The 13,684-nt window shown below is 42.2% G+C and overlaps 1 long non-coding RNA gene across 1 annotated transcript; it reads left to right on the top strand.

Moving 5' to 3' along the window:
• Positions 1-2,381: 2,381 nt before the first annotated feature.
• On the top strand, positions 2,382-11,252 carry LOC134731520 (uncharacterized). Its single transcript, XR_010113844.1, has 2 exons — positions 2,382-2,739; positions 9,200-11,252. It is a non-coding gene; the product is annotated as an uncharacterized lncRNA (long non-coding RNA).
• The last annotated feature ends 2,432 nt before the right edge of the window (positions 11,253-13,684 follow it).

The raw sequence follows: 13,684 nt of genomic DNA, 5'->3' as shown, positions 1-13,684 counted from the left end.
TGGGTATTATGTCTGGAAAGACTCATTTTGGGGTCCAATCTCCACCGCTTCTAATTGTCCACTTATTTGACGCTGGTTGTGCAAGTTGCTTAAACTTTATGAGCCTCACTTCTCTCATCTACAAAATGGGGATAGTAATACTTAGTGAGGCTTCAATGACATAATGCTTGTCAGCACTCGGTACACTGTTCACTCTCTTTCTCCTCCTCCTGAATGAGGGAAGACAGTGATTTCTGAGGAAGGGTTAGGTAGAGGAAGTGATAAGCAGACCAGAGGGACACTTGACCACTCAGCACTAGAAAACTCTGAAGCCTGCGAGGTTTTTGGTGGGCCTCTCTCCACACTGTCTCTTCACCCATAGCTGGCTTTTTCTGAGAACAGGTACAGGAGCAGGTACAGACTCAGCTGTGTCTCATTCAGTAAAAAAAAAAAAAAAAAAAAAGAAAAAGAAATAGAAGGAGATTATTTTGACATAATAAAGGCTATAGCTAATAATCACACTCAGTGGTGAAAAACTGAAGGCTTGCTTTCAAGATCAGAAACAAGACAAGAATGTCCATTTTCTACATTTCTACTCAACAATACTACAGGTAGTACTAGCCCAAACAATTAGTTAAGAAAAAGAAATAAAAAGCACTCAAATTAGAAAGGAAGAAAAAAATTATATATGTTTGCAAATAATATAACCTTATTTGTAGAAAATCTGAAATATTCCAGAAAAATAAAAAACTGTTAGAACTAATACATTTAGCAAAGTTGGAGGATGCAAATTCAGCACACAAAAATCAGTTGCATTTTTAAAGACTGACAATGAGTAATCTGAAAAAAAGTTAATAAAATAATCTCATTTACAACAGCATCAAATAAATAAAATACCCCAGAAAGTGAAAGGCATATAGTAAACTGTAAAACATTGCTAAATGAAATTAATAAGACACAAATAAACAGAAAGACATCTCATGTTCATGGATTGGAAGCATTAAAATATCCATACTACACAAAGCAATATACAGATCCAGTGCAATGCTTATCAAAGATTCCAATGTCATTCTTTACAGAAATAGAAAAAAATACTAAAATCCATATAGAATCTCAAAAATAGCCAAAACATCTTGAGAAAGGAAAACAAGGCTGGAAGCCTCACACTTCCTGATTTTAAAGCATTACAGAGGTACGGTAATTAAAACAGAATGTCACCGACATAAGACGGACATATAGACCAATGGGACAGAATAAGGAGCCCAGAAATAAACTCTCATGTATATCATCAAATGATCTTTGACAAAAGTGACAAGACACCACAATGGGGAAAGGACAGTTTCTCAACAAATGGAAATGGGAAAATTGGATATCCACGTGCAAAAGAATGAAATTGGACTCCTGAATGTATAAAAATTAATGAAAATATGTTAAAGACCTAAATGTAAGACCTGAAGCTATAAAACTTTTAGGAGAAAATATAGGAGGAAATCTTCATGACATTGGATTTGGCAGTGATGTCTAGCGTATGGCACAAAAGCACAGGTGACAAAAGCAAAAATAGACAAATGGGACTGCAAAAACTTCCGTGCAGGAAAGGAAACAATCAACAGAGTGGAAAGGCAACCTGCAGAATGGGAACAAATATCTGTAAACCATAGATCTGATAAGGAGTTAACATCCAGAATATATAAAGAACTCCTACAATTCAACCACATAAAAACAAATAATTCAATTAAAAAATAGGCAGGCTGGGTACAGTGGCTCATGCCTGTAATCCCAGCAATTTGGGAGGTGGAGGCAGGCAGATCAGACCAGCCTGACCAACATGGAGAAGCCCCGTATCTACTAACAATACAAAATTAGCTGGGCGTGGTGGCGCATGCCTGTAATCCTAGCTACTCAGGAGGCTGAGGCAGGAGAATCGCTTGAACTCAGGAGGCAGAGGTTGCAGTGAGCTGAGATTGTGCCATTGCACTCCAGCCTGGGCAACAGGAGTGAAACTCCGTCTCAAAAAAAAAAAATTAATTGCAGTTTTTGCCATTTTTTTTTAATATGGAAACCACAATTACTTTTGCAGCAATCTAATAAAGTAGTCAAACTCCTGGAAACAGAAAGTGAATGGTGGTTAACAGGGGCTGGGGGAGAGGGGAATAGGAAGTTGTTTAATAAACGTTTCAGTATGAGAAGATTAAAAAGTTCTGGAGATAGATGGTGGTGATGATAGCACAACATGTGAATGTACTTACTGCCACTGAACTTAAAAATGGTTAAGATGGGTCCTGGGCAGGTGGGCCCACTCCAAGGCCTGGGTGCAGTGGGAGGGTCCTGACATGGTGCCACTAGAGGCCCTCCCTGCCCCTTTCTTCCCCTGAAAGGCATGTGTCTCCTCTCTGTACCTCGCTGGAAGCCCAGCCACTGGCGCAGCACGTGTCCCTGGCGGCTCACATGCATGTTAGTGAGCCACAAGATGCAGGGATGGAGAAGAAAGCCTTCGCCTACCAATAGCTGCCTGCTAGGCACCAGGGGATGGGCTGATTTGCTCCAGAATGAATCCACATCAGGAATAGCAGTTACAATTGAGGCCACCACCTGATTAACTTTATAGTAATCTCTCATTCTCCAGATCTGCCTGTCTTCTGCGAAGGCCAAATAGGCCAAGTGAGGACACCTTGAGATGGTGGACCCCTGCTAGCCGGGAAGAAGACCCTCACGTGACCATGCTGATGCTCTGATTGCAGACTTCCAACCTCCAGAACGGTGAGAAAATAAATATTTATTGCTTAAACCACACACAAAATGGGCTAAGATGGTGAATTTTATATTTCCCACCAATACACACATACACACAAGATATACTTGAACAACACCCCCAGGGATCCTGATTAATCTGGGGCTTGGGAAAATGCATTTCACACATGAGACTGAGGTGGTTTTGATAGGGGTAAACAAGAAGTGAAAGAAACAGGAAGATGAACTGTTACCCATAATGTGAAAAACCTCTGAGGAAGCTGAACCACCCTGTGGGGTTCTGTTACTGGGAGTGACTTCCTGGTGTCCTGCTGAGCTACTCATTTTTCACTGTTTTGGTTATTGAGGTTGAACTGCTTGAATGAAAGGTGCGATACTGGGCTCTGGGTGGGGAGAGCAAAATCTGTTAATCTCAGGGGAGATGATCAAGCACAAGAAGTGCAGAACTGAAGATCTCAAAGGGACCTTGGTAACTTCTAGCAGCTCAACTCTCCACTTCCTCCTCTGTGCAGTAGGAAAATGAAGCCCAGTTTACGTGTTGTTGTTATAGATACCAAATGAGATAAAAGGTGTGAAAGTGTTTTTTACTTTTTAATCAATTACTCAGTTTACTCATAGGGTGAGTGCTTAAATATGGGCTCCATAAAGGGTCAGGGCGAAAGTTCTCAACCCCGAGTACATATTAACATTACTTGAGGAGCTTTGAAAAATACCCAGATTGACCTCCTCCCCTCCAAGATTCTCAGTCCACTGGTCTGGGGAGGGCACTGAGTTTGGGCATTTTTTAAAAAGCTCTCGGGTTTTTCTACTGGCAGCCAGGCTTGAGCACTACCCCTCTATTAGTGGTGAATTCTAAGTGGTAAAACGGGAAAGGCTTAATCAAGAAGGCCTTGTTTGAGCTAGACCTTATGTAAGATTTGAGGAATAATATTTTGGGACTAGGTAATATGTATACACACTATAAAATTTAGAAGTCTAAAAGGATTTAGCATGAAAAGTGTATCTTCTCTGTCCTTCTCTCTGGAGGGGAGGCAGCAACTCTGACCAGCTCTCTTTATTTTTATTTTTGTTTTTTTGAGACAGGGCCTCACTCTGTCACCCAGGACCCAGGCTAGAGTGCAGTAGTGTGATCATAGCTCACTGTAGCCTCAACCTCCCAGGCTCGAGTGATCCTCCTCCCTCAGTCTCCCAAGTAGCTGGGACTATGGGTGCACACCACCACGCTTGGATAATTAAAAAAACATTTTTTTTTGTAGCGATGGGGTCTTCATATGTTACCTAGGTTGGTCTCAAACTCCTGGGCACAACTGATCCTCCAGTCTCAGCCTCCCAAAGTTCTGGGATGACAGGCCTGAGCCACTGCGGGCGGCCTTGACCAGCTCTCGTTTATAATACCGGAGATACTCTTTACAGTTGCTATTAAGGATCTTGTCAGATTGGTCAGGGGAAAGGAGAGGAAAAGAGCAGGTGTCGTTTTCTGTTACACAACATTTCACCAGGCACAGAGTATCATTTGGATAGGTATAACTTGATTGAGGAAATCCATTTAAGAAAAAAAACAGAAAGTTGATTTTCAGAATAGGGCTTTCTTTCTTCTTCTCCTCCTCCTCCTCCTCCTCCTCCTCCTCCTCCTCCTCCTCCTCTTCCTCCTCCTTCGTTTCAGTTTCTTTCTTTCTTCCTGTCACAGTACATTCTGAGCAGCTTGATTTTCTAAAATTAAACTTTTTATTTTGAGGTAATTGTAGATTCACATGCAGTTGGTAAGAAATAGTACCAAGAGATCCCATGTACATTTTGCTCAATTTTAATTCATTTTCATTCCAGTACTAATCAAGATATTTCAGATCAAACTCTCTAGTACTGTTTTGAAAAACTACAACCCGGAATTGAGAGTGAGGTTGCAGGAGAGGGCGGGGCTGTGGAGGAACAACGTGTTTTCGTGTTTTCGGTCTTCCCTCATTGTTTCTGGGAAATCACAACTAACACGCAATGTGCCCGTGGCACAGTCCCAGCTGGGGACTAATTAAGTCTCTCTGGCAACAGATGCTGTCCCCTCATTTATATTAATAATGTCCTCCTTTGTGTGCTGGACATGCCAGGGCAAAGAAGGCCAGCTGGGGGAGAGGCTCTCTACCAAAGTGGAACCAGCAGTTTCTACCTGTGTCCTGACTCCAAGTCAGAATATGAGAAAACACTGCACTCGCCCATTCCAGATCCCGCCTTCCTGGTCTCCAGACTCAGGGAAACTAACAAATGGAGGCAGCAAGACATTCCTGACTCTCAGGTGTCCACGCTGACTCTGAATGGTTACTGGATTCCTGGATAGCACAAGCCCTCTGTCAAACGTGATTCACAAACACAGATCACATGATAATAGAGTAACTGCGGTCCTTCTCTGCCTCTTCCTTTTTGTACTGCATTGGCAGGAAGGAACACCTGGTCAGAAGCAGGTGGCTGGAAGAAAGGGGTTTTAATCTTTTTCCAGTCCAACTCATCTTCCACAGTAGTCACCTGCATACTGTGTAACAGGTGGCCGATGCATTGAAAATGCAAACCATCAGGCCTGAGATTTTATGGGTAAGAAGGTTGCTGGATTATGCATTTCCCTGCTATGGACGTTTTGGCCCAGTATTTGGTTCTTATGCTTATGTCATTTGTGTTAATATAATACATCTGGATATAATAATACTGGTATTTTTTTGTTGTGTGTTTTTTCCTTGTTTTGTTGTTTGTTTGTTTGTTTTTGTTTGAGACAGAGTGTTGCTCTGTCACCCAGGCTGGAGTGCAGTGGCATGATCTTGGGTCACTGCAACCTCCGCCTCCTGGGTCCAAGCAATTTTCCTGCCTCAGTCTCCTGAGTAGCTGGGATTACAGGCACACACCACCACGCCCAGCTAATTTTTGTATTTTTAGTAGAAACAGGGTTTCATCATGTTGGCCAGACTGCTCTCCATCTCCTGACCCCAAGTTACCTGCCCGCCTTGGCCTCCCAAAGTGCTGGGATTACAGGTGTGAGCTACCACACCTGGCCTATGTGGTACTTTTGGTAAGGGATCTGGTACCAACATGTTAGGCTTCATCACGTTTTGTTAAGATATTTAAAATATACAACGGAAGAAAGAGTAGAACCCGACCACTAATAAACATGATCCCAGGCTTCTATAAGCATGTGAAGTAGAACACTATGCATACATAGGAAATTTAGGCACGCTCTTTTCTAAACTGATAATAACTACCATTTGCTAATATATTCTGGGCAGAATGTTAATGTTTTGCATGACTTCATTTAGCCTTTACAACAGGTCTATGATACATGCTGTTATCATGTCCATTTTATTGTTGGAGCAACCGATGCCTGCAAAGGTGAAGTTATTGCTCAAGGTCCACGTGGCTGGTGGGTGAGGCAGGGTTTGGACCCAAATCTGTCTGGCACCGAAGCAGGGACTCTTTGTCTGTGTTATATATACAGCTAGTGAATCCTTTGAACCTCTTCTCAGAATACTATTTTCAAATGCAAAAAATAAAATACATAGTATAAAGAAAAGCAATTCTCTGTCACCCAGGCTGGCATGCAGTGGTACGATCTTGGCTCACTTCAACCTCTACCTCCCAGGTTCAAGCGATTCTTCTGCTTCAGCCTCCCGAGTAGCTGGGACTACATGCATGTGCCACCAGGCCTGGCTCATTTTTGTATTTTTGGTAGAGAAGGGGTTTCTCCATGTTGGGCAGGCTGGTCTCAAACTCCTGGCCTCAAGTGATCCACCCGCCTCGGCCTTCCAAAGTGCTGGGATTACAGGCGTGAGCCACCACACCTGGCCTTGAAATACCGAAGTATAGTTTTCAACTGTGGTAGGCAGCCTCAAAGGTGGTCCCCACTCATGGTATTTATTCCTTCATGTAATCTCCTCCCTTTGAGTTGGGGCTGGACCTAGTGACTCACTTCTGATGAACAGAGTATGGGAGAAATGATGGTATGCCACTTCTGAGATTAGGTTCCAGAGAGACTGTGGCTCTTGAATGCTTTCTCTTGCTCTCTCTTGAGTTGCTCCCACTTGAAGAAGCCAGCTGCCACGTCCTGAGGCAGCTGTAAGGTGGAGAGGTCCATGTGTCTAAGACCTGAGGCCTTCCAACAACCATGTGAGGGAGCTTGGAAGCAGACCCCCACTTTGTGCGGCCTTAGAGAACTGAGGCCCTGGCTGACACCTTGTTACAGCCACGTGACACAACTGGACCCAAAACCACCTGGCTAAGTTGCACCGGCCTTCCAAACCCACAGATAATAAATGTTTGCTATTTTTAATCACCTGTGAAGTAATTTGCTATGCAGCAATAAATAATGTCAACCTATTAAAATAAAATAAATTTGGGATATATATGTGGTCTTAGTGAGAAGGCATGTCTGAAATATAGGCAAATTAAAGTTAGATTTTTGTATTTTAAGACATATTGGCATGAAGCCTATTGCTCCTTGGCTTGAATAAGAAGATTAGAAAGTGCGACAAACTTTGTCAAGTGTAATAACCACATTTTCTAGTTTCTGTATTTGATATTCGACATCTGGGGCCTTGTGACCCTAGAGAGACTGCCATTCCAAGGGCTAGTCAATACCTAGAGATAATAAATACTTCACCCACCTGGGAGCGTACGTTTCATGTGCAAACCAGCTAGTCTAGAGCCCATACTCAAATCACCTTCCTCTTTTTTTTTTTTTTTTTTTTTTGAGTCAGGGTCTCACTCTGTTGCCTAGGCTGGAGTGCAGTGGAGTGATTTAAGTTCACTGCACGCCTGGCTAATTTCTGTATTTTTAGTAGAGATGGGGTATTGCCATGTTGCCCAGGCTGGTCTTGAACTCCTGGAGCTCAACTGATCTGCCTGCCCCGGCCTCCCAAAATGCTGGGATTACAGGTGTGCACCACTGTGCCCGGCTTCAATCACCTCTTTTATTGTTTTCGTACACTCTAGGCCACTGTCTGCCTGGCCTAATCACCCCAGGGCCTGGTACCTGGTCCCTGACAACTAGAGACACTCCCTCTACCCCAGAGCCCACTGAAATTATTCAAGCCAGCCAATGCGAAGCCTACTTACCCTGCTGCCCACTCTGTTCCTTCTTGAGGAGACCACAAAAGGCTCTTGCCCTTGTATTCCTCTGTCCCTGCCTCCTGACTGACCCCAGTGTTCTACATGTCACATCCCTCAGCCCCCATGGCATGGTGCATCCCCTTCTCTTGGGATCTGTGAATGTAACCAACTGTCTTGTCAATGGCAGTCATCTCCTGATCTGTTGGCCTTGCCATACCTAAATAATATGAAAACCTACATTTTAAAACAACAATGCAATATGCATGTCATCGTAGACATTGTCTATTTTATTTTTTGTTTTGATAATTACAAGTGTTAAAAATCTTGTTTCACAAAGATATTTTGTTGCAAATGAAATGACAGCTTTCGTATCTGATTTTTCAAGGCTTCTCTCAAGGAACACCAGAATTATCTAAGACTTTTAAAGTTCAACTCCAATTTTCTTTTTTTTTTTTTGAGACAGAGTCTTGCTCTGTCACCCAGACCGGTGTGCCGTGGTATGATCTCGGCTCACTGCAACCTCCGCCTCCCGGGTTCAAGAAATTCTCCTATCTCAGCCTCCTGAATACCTGGGATTATAGGCACGTGCCACCATGCCGGCTAATTTTTGTATTTTTAGTAGAGATGGGGTTTCACCATGTTGGCCAGGCTAGTCTCGAACCAATACAACTTATATTAAAAAGGATATGACTGTGAATTCATGGTTCAGCTTTGATGCCATTATGACAGAAATAGTTGTTGAAAGAGTTTTAAGTGTCTCTAGATGTACTTAGCTTTCTCTTCTTAAGTAAATGGACAGAGAACTTTGTAGACATGGAATTACAGAGAAACAATGTGTATCTCTGAATGAGCAATATAGAACACGGGAGAAAAAGGCTGATAATTGCTCAATAGCATTGATTATAAGAAGACCGTGTACCTATCAGGGGTCTAAAAACTTCAATAATTTTGAAGTAGTTGTGAGTGAAATGATATTTCAAGGCATGTCTAACAATTGAATTGGCTCCGAAAATATCTGTGATTTCTACTAGTGGAAAGTCATGAGTTTTGTTAAAACTACTGGGGTTTCTTGCCTACACTCATAATTAAGCAAAATGCTAAATTTTATTTTAAGGTTAGCGAAAACAAAGGTATATTACTCCCCCATCCAAGGTTCTGGATCCAGTTTGGAACACTGTTCTAGAGCTTAATTCTCAGCCACTGCCATTCTCCCTTTTCCATGGTCAGGAACAAAGGTAGCCGTGAACTCTGAGTTTAGTTCTCATTGTTAGAAGTACCTCAGCATGGTAACCCCCAAGGTAATAGACCATAAGTCTATTCCCAACAAAGGATTACAATTAAGGGAAATGTATGTATGTTCCCAAACTTGTGGCTTTTCTAATGGTTTCAGTGCACGCCAGAGAGTGATCATGCCAGGATGGACCTGAGCTGTTGCCAGCTAGGGGAGGATGCCTGGCAGTGGTGTCAGGACACGCGTGGCCCAGAGACCCACTAAGACCAGTAGAAACCTTGAGCACTGAAGAGACGATTTCTCCCTTCTTCCCCAGGTATGTAATTAAAAATTAAAACTATAGCAAATCGTAAAATAAGTATAAGGTGGTCAGACAAAGCTCTTACTTTGCCTAGGCTGACAAATTTTATGCTTTGAGGGAATGTTTAATTATCTCACAAAAAAATAATTTTTGGATCCTTCTGCTTTATTACTGGTGTTAAAAATTAAAATGGAGACCAGGCTTGAAGAATTCCTGAGCAAACAAAGCCAGTTAAGCCACAGAGGCAACATTGACCATGCTTGATTTGAAAACGTAAGTGAAACTTGGCTTGGGGTTATTTCTTTTGTAAATGTCTACATTAAAGTAAAATGAAACTTAAGTTCAGCCAGTCAGAAGCCACTATCTAATAGGTAACTAACTAGGAAATTTCCAGTAGGAAAGACCAAATAAGACAGCTGTATAACTGTAACCAATCAAATATTTCTTTCCTTTGCTTTATGCTATGGTTTGAATGTGTTTCCCCAAGAACATTTGTAGGAAACTTAACCCCCAAAGCAACAATGTCAAGAGGTGGGACCTTTGGGAGGTGATTAGACTAGGAGGGCTCCACCTTCATGAATGGATTAATGCTTGAGATTGCAAGTTGGCTTGCTAGCCCTTCCACCCTCTGCCATGGGGTGATGCAGCAAGAAGGCCCGCGCCAGATGCTGGCACCTTGATATTGGATTTCCTAGTCTCCATAACTGTGAGAAATAAATTTCTTTACTCTATAAATTAATTACTCAGTCTGTGGTATTCTGTGAAGCAACACAAAACTAAGACACTTTACCTTCATGTGCACCCTATAAAAGACTTCCTCTTGCATCCCTTTGGCAGAGCCCAAACCAGCTTTGATTTGGTGTTTCCTGATGCACAAATCACTGTTCAAATAAACTCTTTAAAATTTTATTGTGCCTTAGTTTACCTTTAACTCTGGTCAAATGCATACTTTGTCTGACTGTTGGGTAATTCAGCACTGGTTAAAGTATTGTAAGTAAGGGAAATACATTTTCATCTTGGAGCCCAATTAAGCTCCCTTCCCAAAGGGGCAGATGACCCCAACGATGGCAGCTTGCTGTAATGTGTGTTCCTGGATCAGCAATCTGTTGGGTTGCAAGGACAGGGAAGCTTGATAAAGGAAAAGCATACATTACGGCAAGGTGTGATTCCTGGGTAACAAAGACAACAGGCTGCCTGCATTGCCTAGTGAGTATTGAAGGGAGAAAACTTTGTAAAAAAAATCAACTAATAAATGATACTTAAGTCAAACATTGAACAAATTGCATTAAAAAAGACCAAGAACTATCTGCAAATAATAATAAGGACTAGGAACCAAGAAAGCCATCTGAGTGCGTTTGACGTGAGCCCAGAATAGCTTGACAAACATGCCCCTGAAAAGTGGCAAACAGGGGTTTCAGCAGAATTGGAGTAGCTTACATGGGAACAGGGGCGATTCCTTTAGATACTCTAGAAGAAAGGTTCCCACCAGTTCCTCAGGGACAAAATACAGATACGTACTCTAAAGCCAGCACTTCTCACACTTTCCTATGACCATCCTCTTAAGGACAGAGAAGTAGAAAAGGACTTCTGGGAGGTTAGGGAAATAGTCCAAAGCAGCCTACTTTAAACTCCCTAAGCTCAAATTTTCTTTGAATCTGCACGCTTCATTTAAAAAAAAGTGTGGATTTTACATTTTACTCCATTAATATATCTGCAATTGTCTCAGCATGAAAGTGTTTTTACATTGTGTTAATATCACCACATAAAATAATTCCTGTAAGTTCTGATCTGTCCTGTGCACTTTGCCTAACTCAGCCTTCTACAGCATATCTCTGGGGATATATTTACCCACATTTGAGAAACAGCACCTTGAATTATGTATAATAAAATGAAGATGTTAACATTTACAAAGTCTCAATAAATTCTTTTGCTATTTTTGTAAAGAAAACTAAAGAACTTTTCCAGGATCTATCTATATATCATCTATCTTTCCCTTTCCCGATGGTGACAAAGAATCACTCCACAGATTGTTCACTAATTGCAAAAAGAAAAGAACTGTCACCATAGAGAGACCTGGCACTCACCATCTTAACCAAGTGCTCACACAGCATCCTTAACACCTAATGGAGCATTCCAATCTTATGGGGAAAAAAAGCGGGGGAACTAAAGAGATATAATAACCAAATGCAAATGTATGATGGGATACTGCTCTGGAAAAACACACCTATAAAAGACATTTATGGGATTTGTGAAATTTGAAACTGTAAATTAGAGGATATTATCAAATTACTATTTTTGATATAAAAATGGTATTGTTTATGTACGAGACTGTCTATATTTCTAGGAGATTAATGTATTCATATTTAAAGGTGAAGTGTTTTTTTTTTTTTTTGAGATGAGTCTCGCTCTGTCGCCCGGGCTGGAGTGCAGTGGCGTGATCTTGGCTCACTGCAACCTCCACCTCCCAGGTTCAAGTGATTCTCCTGCCTCAGCTTCCCAAATAGCTGGGACTATAGGCATGCACCACTACATCCAGCTAATTTTTGTATTTTTAGTAGAGACGGGGTTCACCATGTGAGTTGGCCAGGATGGTCTCGATTTCTTGACCTCGTGATCTGCCTGCCTCGGCCTCCCAAAGTGCTGGGATTAAAGGCGTGAGCCACCACGCTTGGCAAGTGTCACGATTTCTACAATGTACTTTCAAAAGCCTCAGCCAAACATAGACAGACAGACACATAGACATAAACACACACATAAACACACATACACACACACACACACACACACACACAGAGAGAGACAGAAACAGACAGAGAAAGAGAGAGACAGAGAGAGAGAAAGAGAAAGCAAGTATGGTAAAATGTTAACAACCATTGAACCTGAGCAAAGGATATATGGGTCTATTGTATTTTCTTTCAGCCTTTATTAGAATAAAAGATTTGAAAGAAATAAATTCAATATCTAAAAGAGTTTTGTGATTCTACCAGGAAAGAAGGATATAGAAAAACTGCAAAATTCCATCTAACTCGTGGTCTTCAGAGCTAGATAAAAGACACTATATTAAAGACTTGCAGAAATATGGACGCTGACCAAGCAGACTGGATGGCGATGTGGTCCTCCGTAATGAGGCAAAGGTAAGAAATAGCGATGTAGACTGTGTGGACTCTAAGGGCTACAGGACCACCCCATGAGAGTCACTCTAAGGAGGGCTCTGTATGTTCCATCAAGGTCACCAGCAACATTCAGTCATCCTCCTGGCAAGGCATTGTCCTGGAAAGGCATCTCTCAAATTGTTGGGTTGGCACAATTGTCTCCCTAGTGAATGTTATGGGCTGAATTGTGTCTCCCCCTCCAAATTTATATGCTGGAGCCCAAACTCCGAGTATCTCAGAATGGGACTTATTTGGAGATAGGTACTTTATTTATTTTTTATTTATTTTTATTTATTTTGAGACAAGTTCTCACTCTGTTGACCAGGCTGGAGTGCGGTAGCACAATCTTGGCTCACTGCAACCTCCGCCTCCCGGGTTCAAGTGGTCCTCCCACCTCAGCCTCCCAAGTAGCTGGGACTGCAGGTGCATGCCACCATGCCTGGCTATTTTTGTATTTTTAGTGGTAGATATGGGGTTTTACTATGTTGGCCAGGCTGGTCTCGAACTTCTAACCTCAGGTGATCTGCCCACCTCAGCCTCCCAAAGTGCTGAAATTTCAGGTGTGAGCCATCATGACTGGCCTGGAGATAGGGCCTTTAAAGAGGTGACTGAATTAAAATTAGGCCATTAATGTAGGTCCTAATCCAATCTGACTGGTGTCCTTATAAGAAGAAGAAATTTGGGGTGGGGGTGGTGACTCATGTCTGTAATCCCAACACTTTGGGAGGCTGAGGTAGGAGGATTGCTTGAGGGCAGGAGTTTGAGACCTGCCTGGGCAACATAGTGAGACCCCCATCTCTATAAAAAATACACAAATTAGCTGGGCATGGTAGTGTACACCTGAGGAACCTGAGTGGGAAGAATTACTTGCGGCCTGGAGGTTGAGGCTGCAGTGAGCCATGATTGCACCACTGCACTCCAGTCTGGGCAAGCAAAGCAAGGCCCCAACTCAAAAAAATAAAAAAAATAAAAAATTTTAAAAAAGAGGAAATTTGGACAGATAATTAGGCACTAAGGATGTACATACACGGAAGAAAGACCACTTGGGGACACAGTGAGAAGGCTGGTCTCTGCAAGCCAAGAAGAGAGGCCTCAGAAGAAAACAAACCTGCTGACTCCTTGGACTTTTCAGCCTCCACAACTGTGAGAAAATAAATTTCTGTTGTTTAAGCCACCCAGTTTGTGGTATTT

The sequence above is a fragment of the Symphalangus syndactylus genome, chromosome 10 (assembly GCF_028878055.3).
Source record: "Symphalangus syndactylus isolate Jambi chromosome 10, NHGRI_mSymSyn1-v2.1_pri, whole genome shotgun sequence".
In the NCBI taxonomy this organism is placed as follows: domain Eukaryota; kingdom Metazoa; phylum Chordata; class Mammalia; order Primates; family Hylobatidae; genus Symphalangus; species Symphalangus syndactylus.
This window is presented reverse-complemented; position numbering and strand designations above follow the sequence as displayed.